Raw genomic sequence first — 19,553 nt, 5'->3', positions numbered from 1 at the left:
TGTTGGAATTACAGGCATGAGCCACCTCACCCAGCCCTGCAATTTTATTTATTATTCTCTAAACGTTGCTGCTCTCCCGAACCCCTACTGACTACCTTTTGCTATTGAATTTGCTATGTGGAAAACCATTTTATGTTCCAGAATTTGGGCTTTTAAACTATCTTACAGTTACTGTCTCATTCTGGTCTTGAGAAAAATTTTCAGTTTTACAGGATCTGATTGAAATTACTCTAATTCACAGGGCAATTTTATCTGGATGGTGGCACTTAGAATGCAAGTTTCCCAGTCTCCATTTATCTTTTGGTTTGAGGATAGTGTTTAAGACTATTAGGATCACTTGATTAGTATCTCTGGGCTTTTGAAAATAATTACACAGTGTTATGTTTTTAAAAATTGTTCTAATGGGTGGGTACAGCACAGAGCACCATAAATGATTAAAGGTTTAGGAAAGTTCAAGGTCTAGAATTATTTAGGCATATTAAAGAGAAGGCTGAAAGTAAAATTCAGTTGCTGTTTATGAAGTTTGTGCTGTAATATAACTTTAATATTCTGGAGATTTTTAAATTAATCAAGATCTATTTTACCTGGAGACCACTGTTTTGAACAGGAATGGAATTAGAATCTTTCTTGAGCTCTGACATAGTCCTCAGTTCAAAGAATAGATCTAACATTTCCTAGCTGGGTAAGGTACAAAATCAAAGCTCCACTTCCCCTCTGTGAAATAGGTGTGCTAATAATAGTACCTACCTCTTAGGACTAAATGGGATAAGGCACATGAATCTTTCTAGCACAGTGCCTGGCACATAATAAGCATGCAAAATTTAGCTCTTTCTAAAGATAGACATTTTCTAAATTAAACATCAGTGATCAACTACATTTTCTGTGTGTTAATGTGTAGTTGAGTTACTAAAATTGTTAGATTTTCTTATCAAGAAACCTACTTGTCATGGAAGTATACCTTCATTAAGTAAGCATGGTATAAAAAGAAGCCATCTTATTTGGTACTTAACCAACTAACCTTTGTGTATGTATTTATTTTTTCAAGACGGGGTCTCCCTCTGTCTCTCAGCCTAGAGTGCAGTGGTGCAGTCACAGCTCACTGAAGCCTTGACCTCCCAGGCTCAAGTGATCCTCCCAACCTCAGCCTCTCTAGTACCTGGGACCACAGGCACATACCACCACGCCCAGCTAATTTTTAAATTATTTGTAGAGACGAGATCTCCCTATGTTGCCCAGGCTGCTCTTGAACTCCTGGGCTCAAGTGATACTCCCACCTCAGCCTCCAAAACTGCTAGGATTATAGGTGTGAGCCACCATGCCAGGCTCCAAATAATCTTTTAAAGTTGAGCTTTATTAAAGCATAAAGCTGAATAATAATGTTGGCTGATAAAAATTTTGACAAGATGCTAAATAAATGTAGCATCTTATCTTGACAGTGCTTGCCATTCTAAACGTGTATGTTTTTTCCTCTGGGTCAGTCATCTAATCTTAAATTAGGAGTCATTAATATCCAGATTGGAAGCTGAGAAATAAATTTTAAAATCTTAGACTTATTTTTAGGAATTATAAACATGTATAATTGAAGGGCTAAAATATTAATAGTATTTTAAAGAATCGGGGGGTCGGGCACAGTGGCTCCTGTACGTAATCCCAGCACTTTGGGAGGCCAAGATGGGAGGACTACTTGAGCTCAGGCGTTGCCAAACAGCCTGGGCAATGCAGTGAGACCCTGTCCCTACAAAAATTTAAAAACTAGCCAGGCATGGTGGTGTGTGCCTGTAGTCCCAGCTATGTGGGAGGCTGAAGTGGGAGGATTTCTTGAGCCCAGGAGGAGGTCAACGCTGCAGTGAGCCACGATCACACCACCGCACTCTAGCCTGGGTGACACAGTGAGATCCTGCCTCTAAAAAAAGAAAAGAAAAGAAAAAATCAGGGCATTTTGATGCCAAAGGACATCTGCAGAATCTATGTAGCTCTATCAATTGGCCTATGAGATGTTGTCTGTTACACATGTTGCTGCCAGCTACGGCTGACTTTTCCAGGATCTCCATCAAGGAGAAGCATGCTATTAGCAGTGAAGATTCTGTCCTTATCTAATCCATCCCTTAAGAGAATGGAGAGTGGGGGAGGAAGACAGTGGCAATTTTAAAGTAGTCCTGTTATATTGAGTTTTTAGGGATTCTGTTCTGTTAAGGGATGTATCATTTGAGTATCTATTATGTGCAAGGCACTGTGCTCTATCTATAAAATTTAATCTTGAGGTAACCAAGCAGAGTAGATAATATTCCTGTAGAAGCTGATCAACTGATCCTCATCTCTTGTCCTTTCCTCATTTTAACTCCGGTCCTGAACTGGTATCTCCCAATTAAGCTGGGTTCTTTTGTATCCAGGCCTTTTGCACACACTTCCTCCTCTGTTAAGAACAGGCTTCCTTTAACAGCCTCATCTGGTTACTATCACTTATCCTGCAGGACTCAGCCTTAATGTCCCCTTTTAAAAGATTTTGCTGATCCCTTGACTCTGGACCAGATTTCCTTCCTATGTGCCCTGGTAGCCTTGTTAGGAATAAATTTGTTTGCTTGTCTTTGGCTTCCTGTAAGTTCCTATATCACCCATTATAAGCTCTTAGAGGACAGGGACTGTCATAATCACCCTTACTCAATATCCAACACTGCTTGGCACATAGTGGACACTTACAAATAAATGAAGTTTAGGAAAGTTAACTTCCCCAAGGTCACAGCTATTAAATGGTAAAACAGGGATTTGAACCTAGATTTTCTGACCTTCAGAGCCCATAGTTTTTTTTGAGACAGGGTCTCACTCTCTTGCCCAAGCTAGAGTGCACGGTGGTGCAATCTGGGCTCATTGCAGCCTCGACCTCCTGGGCTCAGGCAACCCTCCCACCTTCGCCTCCTGAGTAATTGGGGCTACAGGAGCATGCCACTATGCCTGCCTAATTTTTTTGTATTTGTAGAGACAGGGTTTCTCCATGTTGCCCAGGCTTGTCTCAGACAAGGTTTCACCATGGTTGCCCAGAGCCCTCACAGAAAATTCATATCACCTGAGGAGCCTTTGAAATCATTCAGGTTCTCTTTTACTGGGGTGGGGTGGGGTGGGGTTTGGGCAGTGGCGGGTTTTTTTTTCTTTGAGACGGAATCTCTGTCACCCAGGCTGGAGTGAGGTGGTGCGATCTCGGATCACTGCAAGTTCCACCCACTGTGTTCACGCCATTCTCCTCCCTCAGCCTCCCGAGTAGCTGGGACTACAGGCACCCACCACCACGCCCAGCTAATTTTTTTGTATTTTCAGTAGAGATGGTGTTTCACCATGTTAGCCAGGATGGTCTCCATCTCCTGACTTCGTGATCCGGCCACCTCAGCCTCCCAAAGTGCTGGAATTACAGGCGTGAGCCACCAAGCCCGGCCGGCAGTGGTGGTTTAAAAAGCATCCCAGTAAGGACACTTATATGCAGCAAGGATTTCTCCTGCTGCTTATCATGCTGTCTGTCTCACTGAGATAGACAGTAGAGAAGGAGGAGAAATTTACGTAGAACCACAATGGTTGGTAGCTTTGATGGGGTTAAAAAAAATAGATTCTAAAATAGTAAAACATAAAATGAATAGCAGATCTTGGCAACAGAGAGGGAAACCAGCGACATTTGTCAAAGATAGAAAACTTTTTGGAGGGGAGGCATTTAAATATTAACTGAAAGCATACCAATCTCTACAGCTTAAGTTTTTGGGAGGAAGGGGAGACACAGACTACATTCAGTCAAGCCAGATCTTTTTGCCCTTGTCTTGCATCATCCATGTCTATATCCCTGTATAATAATCATGAAAGTAAGCCAGAAGTAAAAAAAAAAAAAAAAAAAAAAAAAGACATATGTATTCATTTAAGAAAGGAATTTTTGGAGACAGGTTCTCGCTGTGTTGTCCAGGCTGGTCTTGAACTCTTGGGCTCAAGTGAGCCTCCTACCTCAGCCAAGTAGTTGGGATTACTGTTGCATGCCATCAAACATGCCTCAAAAAAGGAATCTTTATTTATTTATTTATTGTTATTTTTTTAGATTATTCTGTTTTTTTTTTTTTTAATTATACTTTAAGTTTTAGGGTACATGTGCACAATGTGCAGGTTAGTTACATATGTATACATGTGCCATGCTGGTGTGCTGCACGCATTAACTCGTCATTTAGCATTAGGTATATCTCCTAATGCTATCCCTCCGCCCTGCCCTCACCCCACAATAGTCCCCAGAGTGTGATGTTCCCCTTCCTGTGTCCATGTGTTCTCATTGTTCAATTCCCATCTATGAGTGAGAACATGCGGTGTTTGGTTTTTTGTCCTTGCGATAGTTTACTGAGAATGATGATTTCCAATTTCATCCATGTCCCTACAAAGGACGTGAACTCATCATTTTTTATGGCTGCATAGTATTCCATGGTGTATATGTGCCACATTTTCTTAATCCAGTCTATCATTGTTGGACATTTGGGTTGGTTCCAAGTCTTTGCTATTGTGAATAGTGCCGCAATAAACATACATGTGCATGTGTCTTTATAGCAGCATGATTTATAGTCCTTTGGGTATATAACCAGTAATGGGATGGCTGAGTCAAAAAAGGAATCTTTGTAAATATTGTCACTTTATACCTGTAAAGGGGAAAATCTAAAAAAATGCTTTGAGCTATCCTGGTGATCACATGCAATAGACATTTTCCTCTCCTGCTCACCTTCATCATCATGCTTATCTCATCCTTTCCAAAAAAGAGTAGACTGTTATTATTAGATACTTTGATGTTTGTACCATGTTATGCTGCTTTCATGTAAACAGAGCCAGCAATTTCTTGAACATCAGATAAGAAAGATGGTGTCCAAGAAAATCTTGGAACTGCTGTTTTCTTTTTTCCAGAAGTTTATTCTTAGAGCTGGGTGCGGTAGCTCATGCCTGTAATCCCAGCACTTTGGGAGGCTGAGGCGGGTGGATCCCTCGAGATCAGGAATTCGAGACCAGCCTGACCAACATGGCAAAACACCGTATCTACTAAAATACAAAAATTAGCCAGTGTGGTGGTGCATGCCTATAATCCCAGCTACTCAGGGGGCTGAGGCACAAAGATTGCTTGAACCTTGGAGGCAGAGGTTGCGGTGGGTGGCAGCAAGACTCTGTGCCAAAAAAAAAAAAAAAAGAGAAAAAAAGTTTATTCTTAAATGTGCAACAGGCTCCAAGATCCAAGACATTTCATCCTTTGCTTCCTAGAGTGGAAGCAGAAGATTTTATAGTAGGAAATACAGATATTTAAATAGGAATAGGATCAAGGGTCATCATTGCCTCGGACACAGTGGTTTGTTTTTTGGTTTTTGTTCTTGTTTTCCAGATTTCTCCCTTCTAAGTACTAACCAGGCCCAATCCTGCTTAGCTTCTGAGATCAGACGAGCAATTGGGTGCATTCAGGATAGATGGCCATAGACTTTTGCCAGATTTCTTAATTCCACCTATCTAGGGAACCCTTCCCTGTGGCCTTTGCTTTTAGCTCCTCAAGTTTTTTTCTGCTCCTCTTTTTGTTTCTGCTTGAAATCCTTGTCTTCCTCATACATCTCCTTGGCCTGTTTCTTGTCAGGGGCTTCTTGCTGTAAGTGCCTGTCAGGAAGCTGGACGTGGTGCCTGCCATCCCTTCCTTAGACCCAGCACAGGAAACTGGAACTGCAGTTTACTGTTTTGATTCCTTAGTTAAAAGACAAAGCTTTCAACCAGAGTTCTACTTTGTTTTTTGTTTTTTTGTTTTATTTATTTATTTATTTATTTTTTTGAGATAGTCTCACTCTATTGCCCAGGCTGGAGTGCAATGGTGCAGTCTCAGCTTACTGCAGCCTCTGCCTCCCTGGTTCAAGCAATTCTCGTGCTTCAGCCTCCCAAGTAGCTGGGAGTATAGGTCGTGCACCGCCATGCCTGGCTAATTTTTGTATTTTTAGTAAAGATGGGGTTTCACCGTGTTGCCCAGGCTGGTCTCGAACTCCTGGCCTCAAGTGATATGCCCACTTTAGCCTCCCAAAATACAGGTGTGAGCCACCGCACCTGGCTGCTACTTCTTTAAAGAAATATTTAACTGACAACCTAGGAATTTGGAATGTGTTGGTAAAATGTGACGTTTGCTATAGCTTGCCAGAAAGGTTGTATCAAGTAGTATAGAGTTTGGGCTGTTCTCAGATAAAGAAGATAATTTTTTGTTTTTTTGGTTTTTTTCTCCACATGGAGAGGTTTCAGGTACAGTCCAGGGTTAGTATTGTGGCTTGACTATCAGCTTCTAACATCATATTCACATTCTAGCCAAGGGGAAGGTTTATTTCTGCCCTTGAAGGACACAACCAGGAAGTTGTATTATTTCTGTTTCTGCCCCATTGCAGTACTTAGCTACAAAAGAAGCTGGGAAATTTAACCAGGTGGCCATGTGAAGAAGTGGAGAGTAGACACTGTTCTTTGCTTTGCCACATTAACAAATGATTGTGGTTGGCCCTTCTAGGATATGGCTTTAAGCTACACTGTGATCATCTCTTATTTCCTTTTTTTGCTAATGCCTGGAATTTCAGTTTAGAGTAAGTTCATTTGATTTGCAAGAAATAAAATTGTACTTTCATTAGTTTGGAAGTCTTAAATGAGTAAGTTTCGATTCTTTCATGATAATTAATTTTGTTAAGTTGAGAAAAAAGGTAAGCATGAAAACATGGCATATCTGATAGGGGTATACCTTGAGATTGGGCTAGAGATTCTAAAAATAGTTGATTAACCTTTTTTTTTCCTTCCAAGGCTGCTTAAAACTATATTGGTTTTACTTAGGACCACCATTGTAGTTGCTGACATTGAATGATGGAGTATATAATTTGAGCCACCAAAATAAATGAAGCCAGTGTCTCTTAGCAGAGAATCACTTAATCTCTTAGCAGAGAAGCAGAGAATTACTTAAAATAATTTTGTAAAGTTATTTTGTGTCCAGCAGTATTGGAATGGTCATTTGATAATTATTTGTTCTGTAAACTTTGATTTTATCACTGATGGAGCATTTCTTTTGGCTTTCCTAAAGTTATTTTAGCACCTGCCGCCTATAGCTTGTTTGCTTTCTGTTTTTTCTAGTCCTGCGCTTGTGGGATGAACTTCTCTGTTGTATAAGTCTCATCCATATTGAGAAACAGAGGAGTCTCAAAGCCCCTCCTTGTGTCTGGTCTTGGTATCTCACCCCTCTCTTGTCTTGACTTTACTGGTTATCTTCAAGTGGAAACAAGTAGAGAAAAATCTTGTCAGCTAGGCATGTATGTGTATATCACCAGGTCTTGTCTTAAATTTACACCTAAAGATTCCCCCATGGTATATAACTGAGGACATTCTTAGGACACTGAGGAGTTTAGATAGAGCAGGGTTGGCAAATTGTGGGCTTACCTTTTTTTATAAATAAAGTTTTATTGGAACACAGCATACCCATTTCTTCCCATATTATCTAAGACCACTTTATAAGGGCAGAATTGAGTAGTTGAAACAGTATGTTTACTATCTTGCCCTTTAAGAAAAGGTTTGCCAATTTTATATCTAGAGTTTGCTCATGTAACATTGAAATAATGGAAATCAAAAGGCACTTGGAGAATCTATTATCAAAACATGAGGCCGGACATGGTGGCTCACTCCTGTAATTCCAGCACTTTGGGAGTCTGAGGTGGGTGGATCACTTGAGGTCAGGAGTTCAAGACCAGCCTGACCAACATGGCAAAACCCTGTCTCTACTAGAAATACAAAAATTAGCCAGCTGTGGTAGTGTGCCCCTCTAGTCCCAGCTACTCAGGAACCTGAGGTGGGAGCATCACTTGAACCCTGGAGGCGGAGGTTACAGTGAGCCAAGATCATACCACTGCACTCCAGCCTGTGTGACAGAGTAGAACCCTGTCTCAAACCCTAAAAAATATCATGAGGCTATGGAAAAAACATTCATTTAGGAAGCCAGTAGTAAACGACTGAGGAAATAGTCGTTAAATATAACACTGCACATTCATCAAATAATAAGATCTTAATGCATAACCCTATTGTTGCGTGGTAAATGAAATATTAGATACCATTCTTTACTCCTATAGGCCCAGTTTTACATAGAAATTGTAACTTTGTGTTGTCATCCCACTGATAATATTAAGGCCAGGCACAAGGTTTTTCAACTTTTGAAGTTTATTTTCTCACTCGAAACCTTTTATGTAAACTCCTTTGAATACCCGCATAAAGGAAAGAAAGTTAGTGCTGATAAACTAGTGGGCAGCAGGTTCATGGTGGTTCAGGGTCGGTCAGCAAACCAGTGCCAACACTGAAGATGATGCCAAACAAGATTGATTGCAATCAGTTCTAGCCACGATCATGGTTTAGATATTTTCTAGCCAGAATTAATTAATTTATTATTTTTTTCTTTTTTTGAGACAGAGTCTCGCTCTGTTGCCAGGCTGGAGTGCAGTGGTGCAATCTCGGCTCACTGCAACCTCTACTTCCCAGGTTCAAGCAATTCTCCTGCCTCAGCCTACCAAGTAGCTGGGATTACAGGCGTGTGCCACCATGCCCAGCTAATTTTTGTATAATTAATTAATTTCTTATACAGTATCATTATTTAACGATTTGTGGGGTTTTGTGTGTGTGTGTTTTAGGAGACAGAATCTCACTATATTGCCCAGGTTGGTCTTGAACTGGTGAGCTCAAGCGATCCTCTTATCTGCCTCAGTCTTCTGAGTAGCTGGTACTACAGATGTGAGCCATTACACCTGTCTTAATGTTTTGTGTTCTTACATGTTAACCCCCATGTAATATGGCAGTGTGCCATTATATAAATAATTTTTAATAATATTTAAGTTGGTATTGGTTGAACTATTAACATAGGTAAGTCCTTTCTACAAACTCTCTGTCTCTCTGTCTAAAAGCTGGGTGTGGTGGTGCATACCTGTAGTCCCAGCTACTCAGGAGGTTGAGGCGGGAGAATCATTTGAGCCAAGGAGGTTGAGGCTGCAGTGAGCTATAATGGTACCACTGCACTCCAGCCTGGGTGACAGAGTGAGACCCTGTCTCAAAAAAAAGAAAGGAAGGAGTTAAGTTGAAAATTGAGAAACTGTGATACCAGCTCTAAATGGGACAACATAGTAAATTGATAGAATTTTTGTCTTAGTTTAGAAGGCCAGATTATGTTGATATGCTTAAGTTGGGATAAATTGCAGTTTTAGAGCGTTTTTGTTTAGACCTCAGGATATGATTCTTATCTATAATTGATATTTGCTCAGTTTTCTTCCCTCAAGACATCTGATCAATTGTTTTTTTCTAACTAAATTTCTTTTTTAGAGTTGTTAACTTTAATTTGAGTAGCTCCAGTTGCTTTATTGAGTACTTGGAATGCTAAGTTTAATAACACATGTTACTGCATTCAGTAAGTTCACAGCAACCTGAAACAGGGCTAGATTTCTCTGATAAGATTTCCCCAGAGCTGTCCAATAAATGAACATTTATGAACTGTCTGCTATATTCCAGACATTGCTAGATGCTTGTTTAAGAGATGAATAAGATATGCCTAGCCTTTGGAAGCTTCCAAACTGGTGGTAAGGAGAGTGGGGAGAGGTAAATTCATAAAATATGCATAATGTGTAGTGGGAACCCAGGTCTGCCCTGAGGGGCCAGGAGTGTGTGTGGGCAAAAAGTGAGCCAGTAGTATTCTAGGTAGGGGGAGCACCTGTCTCTTTTGTGCTTCACTGCCAGCATCTGACGTCAATGACATGCCAGAATCACTCAGTAGTAATACTGGAGTGATTCTTTGTTACTCTCTGACTCAAACATTTTTCTCGATTTTTATTTATAATTTTATATATAATGTATAATTTGGTTTTAAAATTGTTATTTTAATTTTTATTTTTTAATAAGTAGAGACAGGGTCTTGCTGTGTTGCCCAGGCTGGTTTTGAACTCCTGAGCTCAAGCAATCCTCCTGCCTCTGCCTCCCAAAGTGCTGGGATTACAGGCATGAGCCACCACACCCGGCTATAATTTGTTTTAAACATCTATGTTCAGGCAGTATGGTAGGCACTTTCACTCTGTGTTTTCTCTGATACAGTTTATTCTACTGCATTTTCTTGCAAACTAATTACTCTTATTTCCGGTTAAAACAAATGATAGGCTGGGCGTGGTGGCTCATGCCTATAATTTTAGCACTTTGGGAGGCAGAGGTGGGAAGATCACTTGAGCCCAGGCATTCAAGACCAGCCTGGGAAACATACGGAGACTTAAACATTGTTGTTTTTTGTTTTTTAATTAGCTGGGCGTGGTGGCATGGACTAGTAGTCCCAACTACTTAGGAGGCTGAGGTAGAAGGATCACTTGAGCCCAAGTGGTTGAGGCTACATTAAGCCATGGTCGTACCACTGCACTCCAGCCTAGGTAACAGAGTGAGACCCGGTCACACTCAAAAAATACATCCTAGATATTGACCACTTCATCATTCTTACTTAGCAATAATCATTTACTGTTTCCTCCTGTCTTAGTCCATTTTCACACTGCTATAAATTCACTACCCGAGACTGGGTAATTTGTAAAGGAAAGAGGTTTAATTGACTCACAGTACTGCATAGCTGGGGAGGCCTCAGGAAACTTACAAGCATGGAAGGCAAAGAAGAAGCAAGTACCTGCTTCACAAGGCCCCAGGAAAGAGAAAGTGAGCAGAAAGAGCCCCTTATAAACTGTCAGCTTTCGTGAGAACTCACTCATTATCACGAGAAGAGCATGGGGGAACCGCCCCCATGATACGGTCACTTGGGGGGTTACACATGGGGATTACAATTCAAGATGAGATTTGGGTAGGGACATACAGCCAAACCATATCACATCCTGACCATGCTTTATGATATAGCTAAGAAAGTCTACCTGCTCTTTTCCCATGCTAAACTCTAATGATCTTTCCTGATTCCTCTTGCCAAAAGCTAATCCAGTGTGGACTTGAGCCTGTAGCCTTAGCTACTTGGGAGGCAGAGGTGGGAGGATCGTTTGAGGCCAGGAATTAGAATCTGCACTGAGTTATGATCTTGCCCCTGCGCTCCAGCCTGGACAACACAGCGAACTCTATCTCTGATGAGAATGCTGAGAACACATTCTATTCTATACTGAATTTGTGTTCCCAGGCAAAAGAATTAAAAAAAAAAAATACAATTTTAAGAAAACAAAGGGGGGGGCAGGAGATACAGTGTCTTACACCTATAATCCCAGCACTTTGGGAGGTGGAGGCGGGTGGATCACCAGAGATCAGGAGTTTGAGACCAGCCTGTCCAACATGGTGAAACCCCATCTCTACTAAAAATACAAAAAAAAAAAAAAAAGAGACAGGCGTGGTGGTATACACGTGTAATCCCAGCTAGTCGGGAGGCTGAGGCGGGAGAATCACTTGAACCTGGGAGGCAGAGGTTGCAGTGAGCCGAGATTGCACCACTGTAGTCTAGCCAGGGCAACAGAGCATGACCCTATCTCAAAAAAAAAAAAAAGGAACGCTCAAAGCTCTTTTAAGAATTTCTTACTTAGAGGCCTCAGAAATAACACCACATGTCTACAACCATCTGATCCTCGATAAACCTGGCAAAAAACAAGCAGTAGGGAAAGGATTTCCTGTTTAATAAATGGTGCTGGGAAAACTGGCTAGCTATATGCAGAAAACTGAAACTGGACTCCTTCCTTACACCTTATACAAAAATTAACTCAGATGGATTAAAGACTTAAATGTAAAACCTAAAACCATAAAAACCCTAGAAGAAAACCTAGGCAATACCATTCAGGACATAGGCATGGGCAAGGACTTCATCTCTAAAACACCAAAAGCAATTGCAACAAAAGCCAAAATTGACAAATGGGATCTAATTAAAGAGCTTCAGCACAGCAAAAGAAACCATCATCAGAGTGAACAGGCAACCTACAGAATGGGAGAAAATTTTTGCAATCTATCCATCTGACAAAGGTCTAATATCCAGAATCTACAAGGAACTTAAATTTATAAGAAAAAAACAACCCCTTCAAAAAGTGGGCAAAGGATATGAACAGACACTTCTCAAAAGAAGACATTTATGCGGCCAAAAAACATTTTAAAAAGCTCATCGTCATTGGTCATTAGAGAGATGCAAATCAAAACTACAATGAGATACCATCTCCTGCCAGTTAGAATGGTAGTCATTAAAAAGTCAGGAAACAACAGATGCTGGTGAGGTTGTGGAGAAATAGGAACGCTTTTACACTGTTGGTAGGAGTGTAAATTAGTTCAACCATTGTGGAAGACAGTGTGGCATTTCCTCAAGGATCTAGAACCAGAAATACCATTTGACCCAGCAATCCCATTACTGGATATATACCCAAAGAATTATATATCATTCTCTTATAAAGACACATGCACACGTATGTTTATTGCAGCACTATTTACAATAGTGAAGACTTGGACCAACCCAAATGCCCATCAGTGATAGACTGGATAAAGAAAATGTGGCACGTACATACCATGGAATACTATGCAGCCATAAAAAAGAATGAGTTCATGTTGTTTGCAGGGACATGGGTGAAACTGGAAACCATCATCCTCAGCAAACTAACACAGGAACAGGAAACCAAACACTGCATGTTTTCACTCATTAGTGGGAGTTGAACAATGAGATCACATGGACACAGGGAGGGGAACATCACACACCAGGGCCTGCCGGGGATTGGGGGGCAAGGGGAGGGAGAGCATTAGGACAAATACCTAATGCATGTGGGGCTTAAAACCTAGATGACGGGTTGATAGGTGCAACAAACCACCATGGCACATGTATACCTATGTAACAAGCCTGCACATTTTGCACATGTATCCCAGAACTAAAAATAAAATTTCTTATTTTCTTGGCTGGGCACAGTGGCTCATGCCTGTAACCCCAGCAGTTTAGGAGGCCGAGGCAGGTGGATTACTTGAGGTCAGGAGTTCGAGACCAGACTGGCAACATGGCGAAACCCCGTCTCTACTGAACATACAAAAAATTAGCTGGGCATGGTGGCGCATGCCTGTAGTCCCAGCTACTAGGAAAGCTGAGACAGAATTTCTTGAACCCACGAGGTGGAGGTTGCAGTGAGCTGAGATCGTGCCACTGCACTCCCGCCTGGCAACAACAGAGCAAAAAAAAAAAAAAAAAAAGAATTCCTTATTTATATTCTTATAGACTATATTATCTTAAATGTGGTTATTCCAGAGATTGATAGTGGTGATGTTTGCACAACAATATGGATTTACTTAATGCCACAGAACTCTGTACACTTAAACATGCTTAAAATAATTTTATATTATGTACATTTTACCACAGTAATAAATATGGAAACAAATAATATGGAGGGGCCAGATACAGTGGCTATCTCCTGTAATCCCAGCACTTTGGAAGGCCAAAGCAGGAGGATCACTTGAGGTCAAGAGTTAAAAACCAGTCTGGGTAACATAGTGAGACCCTCCTCTCTACAAAAAATACAAAAATTAGCTAGGTATGGTGGCATGCACCTATAGTCCCAGCTACTCGGGAGACTGAGGTGGGAGGATTGTTTGAGCCCAGGAGGTCGAGGTTGCAGTAGGCCAGGATTGCACTATTGCACTCCAGCCTGGGTGACAGAGTGAGACCCACCATCTCATAAAGAAGAAAAAAAAAGGGGGGGTGGAAACTGGAGAGGCAGTTTCTTTCCCTTCAAACTATCAAAGCAAGGAAAAAAGTAGTTCTTATGTCTTTTTTGCCAAGAACTCTCAGTTCTTAGTCATCTATTGTGTTTTACAGTCTACTCTACCTGATACTAATATAGCCAGTCCAGTTTTCTTATGAGTATTTGCAGGGTGTGTAATTTTCTGTCCTTTCACTTTTAACCTGTTTTGATTTTTGAGGCAGAGTCTCACTTTCTCACCCAGGCTGGGATGCAGTGGCATGATCTTGGCTCACTGAAACCTTCACTTCCCGGGTTCATGCGATTCTTGTGCCTCAGCCTTCCAAGTAGCTGGGATTACAGGCGCGTACTACCATGTCTGGCTGGTTTTTGTATTTGCAGTAGAGACGGAGTTTCACCATGTTGACCATGCTGGTCTCGAACTCTCGACCTCAGGTGATCCACCCCGCCCTCGGCTTCCTAAAATGCTGGGATTACAGGTGTGAGCCACCACGCCTGGCTCTTCATGTGGATTTCATATACTATTTGGTATCATTTTTTTCAGCCGGAAGGGCTTTCTTTAGGATTTCTTTTTTCTTTTTCTAAGGTTCCCATCAGATGGGTAATGTGCTGAAGTCATAACAAGGTTTGAAGGAGGCATGTCACACACATGAGCATGAAAACCCAATCATCATGCTTACAAACTACAGAAGGATTTTTTTTTTTTTTTTTTTTTTTTGGTCTGAGACTGTCTTATATTTTTATTTTTGAAGGATAGTCTTGTTAGATGTATTAGTTTTTTATTGCTGAATTAAAAATTACCACAATTGTAGCCCTCAAAACACCCCCAGACAGGTGCAGTGGTTTGTGCCTATAGTCTCATCTACACAGGAGGCTAAGACAGGAGAATCACTTTAGCCCAGGAGTTTGAGGCAACTGCAGTGTGCTGTGATCATGCCTGTAAATAGCCTGCACTCCAGCCTGGGAAATAAGCAAGACACTGTTTCTTAAAAAAAAGTAAAAATTTAAATAAATAAATGGAGTTTTTAATTATTTAAAAAACACCACCAAATATTATCTCACGAGTTTCTGTAAATGAGAAGTCTGAATATGGCTTATCTGGACTTTTTGCTCAGGGTCTCACAATGCCTACAATGAAGGAGGTTGGTCAGGGTTGTGGTTTCATCTGAGGCCTGGGAGTTCTCTTCCAGGCTTACATAGTTGTGGGCAGTATTAATTTTCTTGGAGCTGTAGAGTTTAGAGTAGCCTTCCTCTTAAAGGCCAGTGGAAAAAATCTCTTTGATCTCAGGGAAGACTAAAGCCCCCTTTTAAGGGGCTCGCCTAATTAAGTCAAGACTACTCACAAAACTTGGTGAAGTCAAAGTCAAACTGATTAGGGAGTTTAATTAACATCTGTAAAATCCCTTCACCTTTGCCATGTAATGTAACCTAATTATGGAAGTGACATCCATTGCATTCATAGGCCTCACTCACATTCTAGGGGAGGTGTGTATGCCAAGGGGTGGCAATTTTAGGCACCATCTTGGAATTCAGCCTACCACACTAGATAGGGAATTCTTTGTTGATTTTCTTTTTTTCTTTGAGCACTCTGAATATGCTGCTGCTTCCTTGTCTCCACTGTTTCTGGTGAGAAGTCAGCTGTTAATCTTATTATGGGTCCCCTGTAGTGATGAGTAGATTTCTCTTGCCACTGTATTCAAGATTTTGCTTTTCTTTGGCTTTAAACAGTTTTACTGTGATGTTTGTTGGGTGGGAATCTCTTTGTGTTTATCCTACTTAGAATTCATTGAGCTTCTTGGATGTATAGATTAAGGGTTTAGTCAAATTTTTTAAGTTTTCAGCCATTATTTATTGTTTCTTTCTCTCATCATGGGACTCCCATTACATGTGTGTTGATAGGCTTGTTGGTATCCTACAGGTCCCTGATGCTCTGTTCATTCTTATTTTTTTCGTTCTTTCTGCTTTTCAGAATGGACAATTTCTTGATGTGTCTTCAAGTTTGCTGATGCTTTTGTCTGCCAGTTTGAATCCACGTTGATCCCCTTCAGTTAATTTTTCATTTCAGCTATTATATTTTTCAGCTGTAGAGGTCCAATTCAGTGTTTTTTAAATAATCTTTTTGTTGAGATTCTCTATTCCTTGAATCATTGTCATCATGCTGTCTTTCAGTTCTTTAAGCATGTTTTCCTTTAATTTGAACATATTGATAGCTGCTTGGAAATCCTGGACAGCTGAACAGCTGAACCACCCCAGAGACGGTTTCTGACTTTTTATCTTCCTGTCTGTGGCTCACACTTTCCAGTTTCTTTGCATGTCTCATAATTTTTTGTTAAACTGAACATTTTAGATAATACGTTGTAGAGACTCTGAGTTAGTTTGCCTCCTGCCCCTCCCCAAAGGGGAGGTGGTTGTTGCTATTTATTTTTTTTAGGGACTTGCCCACATTAAGTCTGCAGTATGAGGTGGTGATAGCATGGATCAAATTTTTTTTTTTAAGCCAGGTTTTCTAAGGGTCACCCTGAGTCAGTTTGTCAGCTTATCTCAGTGGTCAGAAATGACTGGTCAAAGGTTATGCGTAGCTACTTGAGCCAGTGAGGGTTCAGCCTTTTTCTTTTTTTAAGAGACAGGATCTTGCTCTGTTGGCCAGGTTGGTCTTGAACTCCTGGCCTCAAGCAGTCCTCCCACCTTGGCCTCCCAAAGTACTAGGATTACAGACGTGAGCCACTGCACCTGACCAGCTTCTGCTTTTTGCCAATGCAGGTTGGGAAACAAAGTCAAAGTTCAGGCAGTTTACAAGTTTGCCCCAGCTTTTACTTCGTGCCGTCTTCTCATGTCCATGGCTCTCCCTTGTCTGTGAAAGGTCTCATTCAGCCATGGATGTTTAGATAACTAGGGTTCTCTCCAGCTGAGCATGCATACAGCTTTGTGTAAGCACACATACTTTTTTTTTTTTTTGAGACGGAGTCTTGCTCTATCCCTCAGGCTCAAGTGCAGTGGCGTGCGATCGCGGCTCACTGTAACCTCCACCTCCCAGGTTCAAGCGATTCTCTTGTCTCAGACTCCCAAGTAGCTGGGATTACCGGCATGTACCACTATGCCCAGCTAATTGTTTGTATTTTTAGTAGAGACAGGGTTTCACCATGTTGGCCAGGCTGGTCTCGAACTCCTGACCTTGTGATCCGCCCGCCTCAGCCTCCCAAAGTGCTAGGATTATAGGCGTGAGCCACTGCGCCCGACATCACACAGATTTTCGGACCTCCGCAGATACCTGGAAGTTAATCAAGCCCCCACCATGGCTGTGTAATTCTTCTGGTAAGTCTGCTGGTTTGTTGCTTGCCCCCAGTATTGCAACCTTGGGTTGCTGCAATATTAGCCTTCCCCACTGTTTGCTGCCAGTGTTGCTGTTGGTTTCAACAATAGTCCTGCATTTGGGACTTCTATATTCTACTCCTGACCAGTGGCCCCCCTCCAGCAGTGATGGTGTTGGTTTTCACAGCTTGCCACTTCCTGGTAGAACTACCATTGATAGAGCTGGTGGAGCATGGTAACAATAGCCCTAGGTTAAAACACACAGACTTCTGGCTGGGCATGGTGGCTCGTGCCTGTAATCCCAACACTTTGGGAGGCCAAGGCGGGTGGATCAGCTGAGGTCAGGATTTTCAGACCAGTCTTGCTAACATGGTGAAACTCCATATCTACTAAAAATACAAAAATTAGCCAGGCATGGTGGTGGGTCCCCGTAATCCCAGCTACTTGGGAAGCTGAGGCAGGAGAATTGCTTGAACCCATGAGGCGGAGGTTGCAGTGAGCCAAGGTCGCACCACTGCACTCCAGCCTGGGCAACAAGAGCAAGACTCCTTCTCAAAAACAAAAACAAACCCACACACAGACTTCTCTCTTCTTAACTGAGTTGAGTAGTTTTTCTTGAATGATTACTTTTCAATTTGTTATACACCTGTGCCCACTTTCCTGAGTTCTGATATGGTGGTTTGACATGTTTGTCTAGTTTTTTCATTGAATTTTGGAGAGAGGCTCTGTTGAGCTTCTCTCTCTACTATTCCAGCAGTTCCCCCTTTACCTTTTTATTTTATACCTTTCTTTTAGGTTCTCATATTTTTAAGAGAAATGGTCTTATTCATATTACGTTTTTCTTTACATTCTTATGCTTTTAATTTATAGGTGCTCAGAAACACTTTTTATGCAGTGTTTAAATGTTTTTAGAAGCCTCTTAATCAAATATTTCCAGGCCCCTTGAACGTAGTTGTTGAGATATTCATTAAATGCTCATTTAGTAGAGTTTTAAAGGTTTATTTAATATCTGCTTTGGGTCAGGTACTATAACCATAGTGTGACTTTAGAGCATGGACTTTGAAGTTGAATGTGTGCAAGAATCCTCTCTCTGTTAATGGACATGTGACCTTGAACAAGTTACTTAATTCTTCTCTTTTGAATGTCTTCAGCCATAAAATAAAACTTCAGAGGAGTAAATGTGACTTAAGGCATAATATTTGCCCTACATTAAGTATTCAGTAAGTGATAACTTGTGAGAATGTGTGAGAAGAATATATAATAATAGTTTCTACTTAATTATTAAGGTAACTGACAGTATTTTCTTTCTTTTTTTTTTTAAGAGACAGGGTCTTGCTATATTGCCCAGGCTTGTCTTGAACTCTTGGCCTCAAGCAGTCCTCCTGAGTAGCTGGGATTACAAACATGAGCCACTGCACCTGGCTCATTTTAAAGATGGTAAAACTCAGAGAAGGAAAGTAATTTGGCATGATCATACTGTTAATGAGTTCCAGAAAGAGGACTTGAACCCGGGTCTGCTTGACTAATTCATTTTTCCCTGCTACTTCCAGAAATCAGAAAAGGCGTCAAGGGCTGGGCACAGTGGCTCACGCCTGTAATCCCAACACTTTGGGAGGCTGAGGCGGGTGGATCACCTGAGGTCAGGAGTTCGAGAACAGCCTGGCCAATGTGGCAAAACCCCGTCTCTACTAAAAATACAAAAAAATTAGCTGGGTGTGGGGGCACATGCATGTAATTCCAGCTACTCGGGAGGCTGACAGGAAAATCGCTTGAACCCAGGAGGTGGAGGTTTCAGTGAACCGAGATTGCACATGGCACTCCAGCCTGGGTGACCATGTGAGACTCTGTCTCCAAAAAAAAAAAAAAAGAAAAGGTGTCACAAGTTTGTGGTTAGCTCCTATCATTGGTACAAAGCAAATATTGAATTATACTTACATATGTTTGTTTGCATTTTCCCCCCACCCCATGCAACATGTCAAGAACTTCCACTACAAAAGTGATATACCAATTATTTGAACCTTGTGTGTTTCTCTAAGATACAGCCTTAGTGAATAAAACCTGGAATTTCTTAGATGAGCGGAAAAATAAGAGGCTTTAAACTCTTCATCCACAAATATGAGCATCAAAACTTGGACACTTTTTAAAAAAATTTTCTTTTTTAAGGGGGTTGAGGTGGAGGTTTCACTGTGTTGCCTAGGCTGGCCTCAAATTCTGGGCTCAAAGGATCCGCCTACCTCAGGCTCCCTAGTAGCTGGGCCTATAGGCACATGCCACCTCACCTGGCTCTCATGAACATTTTTGATACATAGTGGTGTAAGTAGCTATAAAAAGTATACTTAGAAAAATTTTGTTAGCTTTAAAGCCTCTGAGCCTAAAACATTTTATATATATGTTTTTATCACAATGTACTCCAAAAATTATGTACTCTCTTACAGAAACCTCCCCAGTGGTATTCCATCTGTTTAATTCTCTTTCCTGACCTATGTTTGTCTGTTCTGTGACACCTACTCTGCTTGGGCATCCTCTTACAATTCTTAACTGGGTCATAAA

The 19,553-nt window shown here is 41.2% G+C and overlaps 1 protein-coding gene and 1 non-coding gene across 2 annotated transcripts in view; one reads left to right on the top strand and one right to left on the bottom strand.

The window, feature by feature from the left end:
* SNX3 (sorting nexin 3) overlaps nt 1-19,553 on the top strand; it is a gene marked incomplete at its 5' end in the record, with an annotated part of 49,706 nt that overhangs the window by 3,659 nt on the left and 26,494 nt on the right.
* Nucleotides 14,286-14,389, bottom strand: LOC112134070 (small nucleolar RNA U13). Its single transcript, XR_002915653.1, has one exon. It is a non-coding gene; the product is annotated as a small nucleolar RNA U13 (small nucleolar RNA).

This window comes from Pongo abelii, chromosome 5 (assembly GCF_028885655.2).
Source record: "Pongo abelii isolate AG06213 chromosome 5, NHGRI_mPonAbe1-v2.0_pri, whole genome shotgun sequence".
Taxonomy (NCBI): Eukaryota; Metazoa; Chordata; class Mammalia; order Primates; family Hominidae; genus Pongo; species Pongo abelii.
Note: the sequence above shows the minus strand (reverse complement) of the source record. Positions and strands in the feature narration are given on the sequence as shown.